Below are 11881 nucleotides of genomic sequence, written 5' to 3' on the forward strand. Positions count from 1 at the left end.
TGCCTGCGATGCGTGAAACGACGCTACGGAGTGACTGAATCCACCGGCAACCATGCGGCACGGATTGATGCGTGCGTGTCGGCATGCATGCATGCGATTAGGTCTAGGTCACTAGATGCGTGCATGGCGGCATTCGCATGCATAGCAGGCTACATCGATGCCAAAGCTGGGCATGCATAGCAGGCTACATCCATCGATAGTAGGCTTTTTTAATTTATTACCAACAAACTAACGGGCCCGTCCTATGAACACAAACACGACCCAACCAGCGAAGCCACAACCACAATCAACAGAGTCCAACATGCCCCCACAAGTCAGTCAACGACCAAGACGGCAAACGTCTGTTATGAACATTTGTGAGAGTTTCAGCTAAGGGAGTGGGGAAAAGTGAGCAAAAGTTTGGAGTGTGGGGAAAACTGAGCACAACTAAGGAATTGGGGGCACAGATGCATATATGACTCAAAGCTTACATGCTATAATGTGGTATTTATTCATAATTTGGTTGCCAAATCTCATGCGTGCAATGCACGTGTACCTTACTAGTCCAAATGGTGTTTGTGCGTGTGTTGTGCATGTTAAACACATTGTACGTAGTATATCATACTAGTCTAAATTGTCTTTTTTTTCTTTTGGGTACACGTTAAGCTTGTTCTCCCGAAATTTCAAGTCCCGCCTTGTTATGCCGAAATTTCAAGCTAGCGTCTCTGTCTATCGTGCTGCGAAACTCCCGCCTCTTCAACCCACGCCTTGTTACCTCGAAATATTTAAGATAAATCTTTGTCTCGTTGTGCTCCGACAACTCCCTCCATCTCAACCCGCATCTTGCTATTCCAAAATTACAACGCGCGCGAAAACTCCCACCTCGTGTGAAATCCCGACACGCAAAATGCCCGTGATACCCCTGAACCGAAAGAATTGCCTCAAATAGGTGGGGGTACTTTCGTAACTTACCCCACATTTCGGACAAGCGCGTCCCTAAGCCATGGTTCCCCACTCCCATCCCATCCGCCCACCCATTCGTACACCGAGGCCGGCAAAACCCGCGAAGCCCCACACCCTCCTCCGTCCGCCACCCAGCCGGAGCCTCTTCCCTGGCGACGTCGTCCACAGCAACACCTCGACGTCCCTCATGCATCGTATCGGATGAGGATCCGTCGTCGATATGGTCACCCCGCCGGTTCAGCCACCCCATCCTCCACCTCCAAGGAGCTGCCCCAACGTTCCCCTCGTCTTTCGCACCACCTCCATCCCCACACCGCCGTCTTCACCTGCACCATCGTAAGAGCATCGTCATCACCGTTTCCTCGGATGAAGCTGCGGCCTAACCGGCGCCACCAAAGAGGTTGTACACTAATCGCCGCATTTTCTTCTTGATTTGATCTCATGGTGCTGCCGGCGCTCGGTCCCGAGCCGACACGGCACGGCTCCATCCACGACGGCATCGTCGGCCACTTCCTCCACGGCGTCGCTCCCTCGGCGGCGACGTCCACATCAGTAGGAGCTGTTGCTACTTTAGCTCTCGCTTGCACTGCTGCTCCGCTCTTGCTCTCGGTCCCCTGCCTGGTCTGCTCTTGCTCGCGCTGCTGCTCTCGCTCTTGCTCTTGCTTGCGATGCTGCTCCGATTTAGCTACACTTCAGTCGACTGAATTGACTTTTGGGTCAGTTGATTTTCAGGGGGTGGGGGGGGGGGGGCTCGCCAGAGTTAAGGAAGAACCAGCCACAACGGGGAGGGGGCTCGTCGGAGAGGTACCCCACTATATATCTTAGGGTTCAGGGTGGGGGCGATGGTCGCCGGCGGTGGTGGGGCAGTGGCGTGGGGATCGCCGGAGAAAAATCTCGGCACGGGGGGCCTACAGGGATGGCCGGGGCGGCGACGGACCGGCAGTGGGGAGTGTTTTCGGGGCAGGTGGGGTGGCGCACCGCCGGCCGCGGGCAGCGGGGGGCGGCTGTTTGGCCGGTGGTGGCTGGCGGCTCAGGGGGGTGGAGGTTGAAGATGAACTGTAGGCCCTTGATTTCGTATCCAATGACTGCAAAATTGACTGACCAGAGATGAAAAAGTCAGTCGACCGACGTGTAGCCTCACCTCTAGTGCGTTCAGTTTCGACAACAAAATTCAGTTTCGACACTTAAGTTCAGTTTCGACAGTTAAATTCAATTTCGACAGTTAAGTTCAGAGATGAGCGGCTGATGTATACATCTAGCACTTTGTGGTTATGTATTTTACGTCATCTATTGGAGATGCTATTAGAATTCCACTCAGGTTAACGTTGTCTCTCTTGTCCCGCTTCAGCCTCGGCATCGTACAACTCACCGGAGCTGCTCAACCGACGAAACCCTCCATCACAGCGGAGCAGTACCTCGGGCTCCATCTCCAGATGCCTAAGATCTTCTTCCCCTCCTCCGACAGCCAAGTCAGCCGAAGCATCCTCACCGGCCAACCCAATCACGCTGAGATCGATATGGCTTCGCCAAAGAGGTTGTATAGTTCTTGTGGTTTGACTTAATCTCGCCATGCTTCTTTGCATCCTGTGATCTTCCAATTCTTGTGAACCAAACATCCAGATTGGCAGAAATCCTATGTTTTTAAATTCTCTGTTTTGCACGTGCATTCCCATCCTATTCCTGTCTATTTCCTATCCCTGCATTGTTAGAATCCTCAAATTCGAACAAGCCCTTGAACAATTACTTCTGTTATAGATATGTGTCAAAGAAAACCTTGTGTGATTTGTCCTACTCCTGCGGTGATGTGTTCCACCCCAGCTCAGCTGCTCCAACGACGGAAGGGTTCACCACTATAATGCCCCGAGACCGTTGCACCAGGTGTCTTCCAGTTATTCGTTGTCGTTGCCATGTCATTTGCTTGCGTGTCACATCTTGCCATGTCGTCATGTGCATTGCATCATCATGTTTTCAAAACTTGCATCCGTCCGGGATTACTCCCCATTACTCTTGCATGTTCCGCACACTTGTTCTTTTCCACCGGCACTTCCACGAATTGCCGGATCATCGGATATGTTACCGTGGCACCATTTCTGTTGTAGTTGCCGTGGCACCCCTTTTCGTCCCATCATGGTGACAAATGCTTCATAACATGCTCATGTTAACTTTTTCATAAAAATTGTATAAAACTTGCACATGTCATCCACATCATGATTATAACATTTAATTTGTTTAAAATTGTTGTTTGCATTAAATTGCCAAATGCACATGAGGGTTTACCGGAATTTGTTGTTTGATGTTTCCGGCCTTATTTAATTTGCCTAAAATGTGTAGATTAATTATGTTTCACCTCTTGCCATGTTAACCAACATTTAATTTTGTTGAGTACCTAATCGGGAGTGAACTAAATAATGGAATGTGGTGTTTTGTCAATATGCATCCCGATGCATATTGAGCTCCACTTAACTTGTAGTGTTGTTTGTGCACTTTGCCATGCCATGCCTCATTAAACTGGACATGCATCATACTTGATTGTGCATTATGCCATGTTTATGTGATGGTTGTTTATTATGTTGTTTGCTCCTTTCTGGTGTTGCTTCTTCTTGTTAGTTCCGATAACGTCGCATTTGTGAGGATCCGTTCGACTACGTCTGTTTGACTTCTTCATGGACTCGTTCTTCTTCCTTGCGAGATCTCAGGCAAGATGACCATACCCTCGAAATCACTTCTATCTTTGCTTGCTAGTTGTTCGCTCTATTGCTATGCCGCGCTACCTACCACTTGCTATATCATGCCTCCCATATTGCCATGTCAAGCCTCTAACCCACCTTTCCTAACAAACCGTTGTTTGGCTATGTTACCGCTTTGCTCAGCCCCTCTTATAGCGTTGCTAGTTGCAGGTGAAGATGAAGTTTATTCCATGTTGGAACATGGATATTGTTGGGATATCATTACTATATCTTATTTACTTTAATGCATCTATATACTTGGTAAAGGATGGAAGGCTCGGCCTTATGCCTGGTGTTTTTGTTCCACTCTTGCCGCCCTAGTTTCCGTCATACCGGTGTTATGTTCCTTGATTTTGCATTCCTTACGCGGTTGGGTGTTATGGGAACCCCTTGACAGTTCGCTTTGAATAAAACTCCTCCAGCAAGGCCCAACCTTGGTTTTACATTTGCCTAACAACCTATAACCTTACCTTGGGTTTTCGCGAGCCCGAGGGTCATCTTATTTTAACCCCCCCGGGCCAGTGCTTCTCTAAGTGTTGGTCTGAACCAGAGCACCGTGCGGCACCGTCCCTTGGCAACTTGGGTTATGTTGGTACCTATACGCTCAGCTTATCCGGTGTGCCCTGAGAACGAGATATGTGCAGCTCCTATCAGGATTTGTCGACACAGTCGGGTGGTCTTGCTAGTCTTGTTTTACCATTGTCGAAATGTCTTGTAACCGGGATTCCGAGTCTGATCGGGTCTTCCTGGGAGAAGGAATATCCTTTGTTGATCGTGAGAGCTTGTGATGGGCTAAGTTGGGACACCCCTGCAGGGTTTTGAACTTTCGAAAGCCGTGCCCGCGGTTATGGGTAGATGGGAATTTGTTAATATCTGGTTATAGAAAACTTGACACTTAACCTAATTAAAATGAATCAACTGCGTGTGTAGCCGTTATGCTTCTCTTCTCGCTCTTACTTGCGTATGTTAGCCACCATACATGCGTAGTGCTTGCTACAACTCCAGCTCACTACCCTTTCCTACCCATAAGCTTAAATAGTCTTGATCTCGCGGGTGTGAGATTGCTGAGTCCTCGTGACTCACAGATACTTCCAAACAGTTGCAGGTGCCGATGATACTAGTGCAGGTGACGCAACCCAGCTCAAGTGGGATCTCGATGAAGATCTTGTTCATTGTGTTGTGTCTTTTCCGGTTGATCAGTAGTGGAGCCCAGTTGGGACGATCAGGGATCTAGCATTTGGGGTTGTCTTTCATTACTTTGGTCCCGTAGTCGGACCTTTGTTTATACCTTGGATGATGTATGAATTATTTATGTTTTGTGTGAAGTGACGATTGTAAGACGACTCTTTATCCCTTTCTTATTCAGTACATGGGATGTGTAAAGATTACCCCTCTTGCGACCGACCTACCATGCGGCTATGCCTCTAAGTCGTGCCCCGACACGTGGGCGATATAGCTGCATTGTGGGTGTTACAAGTTGGTAATCAGAGCCTTCCCCGACTTAGGAGCCCCCTGCTTGATCGAATCGCTGACATTGTTGAGTCTAGAACAAAATGTTTTGAGTCTTAGGATTATATATATCGGAGAGTAGGATTCTTTTTACTCGTCAGTCCCTTAGTCGCTCTGGTGAGCCCTCCTGACGTAGAAGTTTTGACTTTTCTCTCCTCAAATTTCACGAACTTTTTTTAGGATCACGCGGGTATCTTGGAATCGTTTCGATAGTATTGTGACGAGAACATTGTTCTTGGTGCCTCCTGACATTTAGGGGTTGTGGCAGTGTCCCGGGGAGTTGAGCTCCGAGGTGTTGTCGTCACAATTGTATCGTTGCAGTTCTGGAATAGCTGAGTTCGCCGACATCGAAAATCTGTTTTATGCAGTTGTTGGTGAGATAACCTCGAAGCCACCCAATACTGGGGCAGGAGTTCGGGAGTATTTCCATAACTCGTATAACGGATGCTTTTCGAAGGTTGAGGTACATGATTTCTAAAGGTTTCTTGGTTATGTGTTGAAGGATGGATACAGCTGGATGTAGGAATTGTTAGTTTGGGTGAGATATTATGCTTTCCCTGTATCCCCAACACCTGATTGCATAACCAAAAGTTTCGGGAGTTTATAAGTGGGAATTCGAGTATCACGTAGGATATCTTTCCAACAGACACATGATACGATATGGGTTCTATCATATGTTTGTTCCGGCTTATTTTGCAAGCCAATCCTTTGTTTTTGTTTTCAGTTGTGGTATTCGAGTTGCTTCGAAGTCAAAATGTTGATTCCATACCTTTCCTAAGCGGTGTTCTCATATTCCTATGTGAATACAAATCCTTCTTGATCTTCGAGTTTGCCATCTCAATTTCTTCTGAACCGGTGTGTCTCTCTTCAAGTGGATCCGATCATTTCAACATCCGCAAGATCAATTCTAAGTTTTTTTCTACAATATTTGTTTCATCTGTCCCAAGCTGCCTTTGTTTTCCCGCCCTCCCACCCTTTTTCTTCAAGGACTCAGATTTCTTAATCAAGTGTCATTTTATTGATGGGAAGTATCTCCATTCTTTTCCGGAGATGTTCTTATCCGGTGATTCTTAGTAAGATACTAACGGAGCTTCAAGTTCATCATTCTTCGTTTCTTTTATCTTCTCCGGTGGATTCAAATCAAGCTTTCAGTGTTGATCATATTTTTTCATTGGTTCACATGCTTTCCATGTTGGAAGTTCTTATCGAAGACTTTCTTATTTATTCACCTCTTGCTATTCATTTATTCCGGAGTGCTGAAGATATCTCAGAAGATTCGCGTTTCCATTCCTAATACCGTTCAAGCTGTCTCGAGGTTGTTATCTCCTTTGAGTCATTTAATTCAACCAGTGCGATCTCTCTTCAAAATCATTCCAAAGGTGTGTTTTTTGAGTGGGCCCTAACCCACAAGTCTTTTCCTAGGATCTTACCTGACTCTTCTTTTCCCGGTGTTATTCCCAAATTCATTTCAAGTTTGGCGTAAGAATGAATTATCATCAGTCATATGTCTTTCTCCAAGATCTTTCAAATTCTTTCATCGTTGGTTCAACCTTCTCATCCTTCATTGTTCCGAAGTGCCTGAACAATTCATGGTGGTGTTTCTCGTCGTCATTCTCGCATTCGTGAAGACCGAAGAAGAGTTTCTCTTAAATCTTGCTCCATTCTGTTCAAGATTCATGGGTCTAGCTTGATGCCATCCTCTCATAATTGTTTTTGAGTGTGATAATTCTTTTCACCCATCCGAAGCAATTCAGGAGTCTCTTCAGTTCGATTCTTCGTAGGCCATCTTTTCAAAAATACTCATTCTCAGCTTTCAGCTCTCATTCTCCAAATCTTACTGGTGCATCATTCAAGTATTCTCTAATCAGCTCGTGATCTCTTCGTTCACTTGTATCAAAATCTCTCAAGTATCTTCATTCGTTTTCTAATTCTTCCCAGTGTTCCTTTATCTTTTCTGTGTTCATTTACAATTCTTACAGTGGTTTGTTCAAGATTTCTTTTCCTTCGTTATCTTATCAATTCATTCGTTCTTTCCAATCCTACCGGTGGTTCGTTGAAGACCTTCTCAAGTTTGCGCTATATCTCTCTTAATCCTTTCTACGAGAATAAGTAGTATGCCAAATCCATTGCTTGTCATCAATTTAATTTGATGAAGGATAAGCATACAATAGATCTTATTCTTATTTCCTCGAGGTGATTCAATTCTTTTCTTCCAGAGATTGTTCATTTTTGGAGTTCCAAGCTCTCTCAATTATCTCGTCGCGAAGGTCCATCTAAATCATTGCAAGGCTTCACCTTGTTCTTTCAACTTCTCTTTCTTTCCATCATCCTTTTATTACCGGAGTTCTTCACGAAGGCTCAACATGGTGGTTTGCAAGGATTCCTTTCATCCTTCAATTGTTCGTCAAGATTTTTCTCGCAGTTAGATCCGCGAAGCTATACTCTAAAAATAAACATGGTGCCCAACACATGTCTTGTTTTGAGGAGTTCAAGCATTCTTCATCTTGCATTCCGAAGTGCAATTCTTTCTACCCTTATCTTTTGAGATGGTGTTATATCATTCTTGACAATTTCCTTCATGTTTCATGATTCTCATGTTGTCAAGAATGAGATATTTTAGATCCATCAACCTCTTCGTTGGAGTTATCCCGGGTTATATTTCACCTAAAGCTTTCCCTGAGGATAGTTGCTATTTATGGTGCTTATAAATGACCCAAGTTCTTCATTTATCCTCCCAATAAAATAAGTTTCTCGTCTCCTTGTTGATATCAATCCAATCTATTGTTTCCATTAGTGGCAGAATTTCACCTCATAATTTTGAGAAGCTTCCATAAGCTCACTACAAGCTTGTTCGTTTTGTTGTTGGTTCTCCAACAACTCCATTATAACCTTCTTGGAAGGGTGCTTTCCAAACCCATTGGTGGTACAAGTTGGCATTTTCTTCCCCATTCCGTTATTGAATGGTATATCTTCTATTCTTCCTTTCGGAGGGATTGTGATGTTGCTCCCTTCACTCGTCATCTCAAATTGTGAAGACCATGTTCTTTTCATTGCTTATTCCGTTTCAACCGAAGTGGTTACATGTGCTTCCTTGTCACAGGAGCTCTTCATTCATGTCTTGCAACCCACAAGGTTCCCGTAATGTTCCTTGTTCCTCTTTTCTAATGAAGTGTTTTCAACTTCTTGCATATTTGTTGGATTCCTCCTTCCAATTTGTTTAACCTCTCAAGGTTCTTTGGTTTCACTCATTTGTCAAAGAAGCAACTTAGTTTTACCTCTTCTCTTCCTCTTCCGTTTCTCTCCGGTACCATTCTAGATCTCAGGACGAGATCCTCTTGTAGTGGTGGAGTGTTGTAACGCCCCGAGACCGTTGCGCCAGGTGTCTTCCAGTTATTCGTTGTTGTTGCCATGTCATTTGCTTGCATGTCGCATCTTGCCATGTTGTCATCTGCATTGCATCATCATGTTTTCAAAACTTGCATCCGTCCGGGATTACTCCCCATCACTCTTGCATGTTTCGCACACTTGTTCTTTTGCACCGGCACTTCCACGAATTTCCGGATCATCGGATATGTTACCGTGGCACCATTTCTGTTGTAGTTGCCGTGGCACCCCTTTTCGTCCCGCCACGGTGACAAATGCTTCATAACATGCTCATGTTAACTTTTTCATAAAAATTGTATAGAACTTGCACATGTCATCCGCATCATGATTATAACATTTAATTTGTTTAAAATTGTTGTTTGCATTAAATTGCTAAATGCACATGAGGGTTTACCGGAATTTGTTGTTTGATGTTTCCGGCCTCATTTAAATTGCCTAAAATGTGTAGATTAATTATGTTTCACCTCTTGCATGTTAACCAACATTTAATTTTCTTGAGTACCTAATCGGGAGTGAACTAAATAATGGAATATGGTGTTTTGTCAATATGCATCCCGATGCATATTGAGCTCCACTTAACTTGTAGTGTTGTTTGTGCACTTTGCCATGCCATGCCTCATTAAACCGGACATGCATCATACTTGATTGTGCATCATGCCATGTTTATGTGATGGTTGTTTATTAAGTTGTTTGCTCCTTTCCGGTGTTGCTTCTTCTTGTTAGTTCCGGTAACGTCGCGTTTGTGAGGATCCGTTCGACTACGTCCGTTTGTCTTCTTCATGGACTCGTTCTTCTTCCTTTCGGGATCTCAGGCAAGATGACCATACCCTCGAAATCACTTCTATCTTTGCTTGCTAGTTGTTCGCTCTATTGCTATGCCGTGCTACCTACCACTTGCTATATCATGCCTCCCATATTGCCATGTCAAGCCTCTAACCCACCTTTCCTAGCAAACCGTTTTTTGGCTATGTTACCGCTTTGCTCAGCCCCTCTTATAGCGTTGCTAGTCGTAGGTGAAGATGAAGTTTGTTCCATGTTGGAACATGGATATTGTTGGGATATCATTACTATATCTTATTTACTTTAATGCATCTATATACTTGGTAAAGGGTGGAAGGCTCGGCCTTATGCCTGGTGTTTTTGTTCCACTCTTGCCGCCCTAGTTTCCGTCATACCGGTGTTATGTTCCTTGATTTTGTGTTCCTTACGCGGTTGGGTGTTATGGGAACCCCTTGACAGTTTGCTTTGAATAAAACTCCTGCAGCAAGGCCCATCCTTGGTTTTACATTTGCCTAACAACCTATAACCTTCCCTTGGGTTTTCGCGAGCCCGAGGGTCATCTTATTTTAACCCCCCGGGCCAGTGCTTCTCTAAGTGTTGGTCCGAACCAGACCACCGTGCGGCACCATCCCTTGGCAACTTGGGTTATGTTGGTACCTGTACGCTCAGCTTATCCGATGTGCCCTGAGAACGAGATATGTGCAGCTCCTATCAGGATTTGTCGGCACAGTCGGGTGGTCTTGCTGGTCTTGTTTTACCATTGTCGAAATGTCTTGTAACCTAGATTCCGAGTCTGATCGGGTCTTCCTGGGAGAAGGAATATCCTTCATTGACCGTGAGAGCTTGTGATGGGCTAATTTGGGACACCCATGCAGGGTTTTGAACTTTCGAAAGCCGTGCCCACGGTTATGGGCAGATGGGAATTTGTTAATATCCGGTTATAGAAAACTTGACACTTAACTTAATTAAAATGAATCAACCACGTGTGTAGCCGTGATGGTCTCTTTCCGGCGGAGTCCGGGAAGTGAACACGATTCTTGTGTTATGCTTGAACGTAAGTAGTTTCAGGATCACTTCTTGATCACTTCTAGCTTCACGATCGCTGCGTTGCTTCTCTTCTTGTTCTTATTTGCGTATGTTAGCCACTATACATGCTTAGTGCTTGCTGCAGCTCCACCTCACTACCCTTTCCTACCCATAAGCTTAAATAGTCTTGATCTCGCGGGTGTGAGATTGCTGAGTCCTCGTGACTCATAGATACTTCCAAATAGTTGCAGGTGCCGATCATACCAGTGCAGGTGACGCAACCCAGCTCAAGTGGGAGCTCGATGAAGATCTTGTTCATTGTGTTGTGTCTTTTCTGGTTGATCAGTAGTGGAGCCTAGTTGGGACGATCGGGGATCTAGCATTTGGGGTTGTCTTTCTTTACTTTGGTCCCGTAGTCGGACCTTTGTTTGTACCTTGGATGATGTATGAATTATTTATGTTTTGTGTGAAGTGACGATTGTAAGCCGACTCTTTATCCCTTTCTTATTCAGTACATGGGATGTCTAAAGATGACCCCTCTTGCAACAGACCTACCATGCGGCTATGCCTCTAAGTCGTGCCCCGACACATGGGAGATATAGCCGCAGTGTGGGTGTTACAACCATAGCAGGGATGCGCTCTCCAGACTGTCTTTCGCCGCCTCAGATCTTCTTCCCGCCGCCGGCAGCCACGACAACTACATTACCATCATCAACTGAGCAGATGACCTTGAGGACTACACGGGTCCGCAAGAGAGGCCGCACTCTTCCATGTCTGCTTATGTTATGCATTGCTTAATATGATGACATGCTACTTTATTGCCGTGTTCACCTATTAGACTCCAACTCAGGTCCAAACTTATGCTGAAACTTGAGTTTTTAAATGGTTGTGGGGTACATGGGGCAGCAATCAGTACTATCTGTCTACTATCTGGTTAATCTTGGGTGTCTACTATGAGTTTCATGTTGGGTACAAACAAACATTAAAGGAGCCATTATTTGTATTTTTTAACTAAAGCTATTATCTGCCTGCTATCATTTGTTTTGGGTCTATCCAAAGTTTGCTACTATCACTCTAGATTTGTGCATGCACTCCTTACATAATCTCACTATGTTTTATTCCTATGCATGTCAGTTATTGTACACAATGGAACTGAACATGTATAGCAAAAGAGACGAGCCTTGCGTGACAATAAAATTTCATGCAGACGTCGCTCCATGGTGGGCGCAAAGGCAGCCCCCCTCCACCAATTTCAGATCGTAATCAAGAGGAAGATAACTATTCTGAGGGGGATTCAGAAGCAGAAGACCGCTCCTATTTACCCCGTGAGGTCTTCGCTCTAACTTGGCATGCTGATGTTGGTAAAATCATGCATCTGGTGCCTTGCATTGCTTACTGTATACATCAAAGATGTCGTCTGCTTAGTTTAGACATGCTTTGTGTCAATGCCATCTGTTTAGTTTGTTTATCGTATATGTGAATCATGCAACGCCATCTTGTTTAGCCAGGCATCA

This window comes from Triticum urartu, chromosome 2A (assembly GCF_056163025.1).
Source record: "Triticum urartu cultivar PI428250 chromosome 2A, HENAU_Tu73, whole genome shotgun sequence".
NCBI lineage: Eukaryota > Viridiplantae > Streptophyta > Magnoliopsida > Poales > Poaceae > Triticum > Triticum urartu.